Consider the following 1488-nt stretch of genomic DNA (forward strand, 5'->3'; position numbering starts at 1 on the left):
ATGGGGCAACCCAGTGGTGTGAGAGTTACACTGTGTAATTTCTGTCTTGCCATAAGGTTCCAGCCCTTTGTCGGACAATGTAGTGAAACATTTGTACAAGTACTTGTAAAGACGTTAGAATCATTCTGGCTTGAATTATAAACTGTTAGTTTGTGTATCTACTTACAAGTCTCAGAAGCAAATCTACAGATCATATGTTGAGTCTGAATTTGTATCAGCTGCATTACAACAGTAATTATAATAAAATCTTAGGTAGCGTGATTTCTAAGTAAGTAAGGGAGGGCTTTTTCCATTGTTCATGTTATTCTGTGGTGGGTTTTGTTTGTGTATTGAGTTTTTTTGTTCTCTCCTAAACACCAGTGGTTAGTCATGCCTAAAGAAAGTGTTCCACTGCTAACATAGTATAAGGAGCTAAGGAAAAATTGGATTCTTTATCTGGTTGGTCATTTTACGTATTTCATTTTCTACTTTCAGATTCTGTCTTGGAAAGTGTTTTGGTTTTTTTTTAATGACAAATGGGTAAGCTTCACTGACTTTCTCTTCAGCAGAGGCTGTTGTTTCCTGATGGAATCATTTGCATGTATTTTGCCCAGTTTTCTGACAGTATGGCTTGTGCTGCAGTGTGTCCTGCAGTGTGCAGTTTCATCTCTTGTTTTCATTTCAGTGAAGTGTATGGGTTTCAGCAGGTGTAGCTGGGTGAAAGTTAGTTCCTGCATTATTCTGGAGATCTGCATAAGTGATCTAATGGCTCCTTCTGGCAAAATTTGTGAAATTATACTAGCAGAAGTAGAGAAGGAAGGGGCTCAAAGGTGGATGGTAATGCAAGATTCAGATAAAGAGGAAGCTCAATGTATTCTGTCTCTAGAGCAGAAGCTGTAACAGTCCTGAAACAAAAGTAAAGTTAGAAAAACTGAGAAACAGAAAAGCACGGTGAGAAGGTCAGTGTTCTGACTGGATGTTGTTCTCTCAGCTAAAAGGCTGTAGACTACCCTCACAACTGAGGCAAGGAGAATTTCTTGTAGGATTCTGAGGTAGTGTCCTGGGTATTGGGAAGAAACAAAGTCTAGAGGATTTATAGTGACTTGCCTCAGTTGTGAGGGAGGTCTTCAGAACACAGTGAAGACACATGTGCTGAAGCCTTCATTTGCTGGGATTACTTCTAACAGTAGTCAGTGGCCTCTCATGAATCTGTTTGATACGTTTAGTCTGCAGTCAAACAGCCTCTGTGCTTTCCTACTCACTGTCACACAACCCTCTTCTTTCCTAACCTTCTTGCAGATCTAGCAGTGGCTATTTGAGGAGAGTAGCTGGTGATACTCATTCACAGGTGCATTAATCCCATTGGAGTCTCAGAATAATTGGATTGTCTTTTCTCAAAAATCTGTGATTTTAATAGCCTAACCAGAGCTGAGCACACTGCTGCACATGAGCCAGCTGTATTTATCTCGTGTTGGAATAATTTTCTCTAATTTCATACTCATGAATTCT

This window comes from Acanthisitta chloris, unplaced genomic scaffold, assembly GCF_000695815.1.
Source record: "Acanthisitta chloris isolate BGI_N310 unplaced genomic scaffold, ASM69581v1 scaffold40878, whole genome shotgun sequence".
NCBI lineage: Eukaryota > Metazoa > Chordata > Aves > Passeriformes > Acanthisittidae > Acanthisitta > Acanthisitta chloris.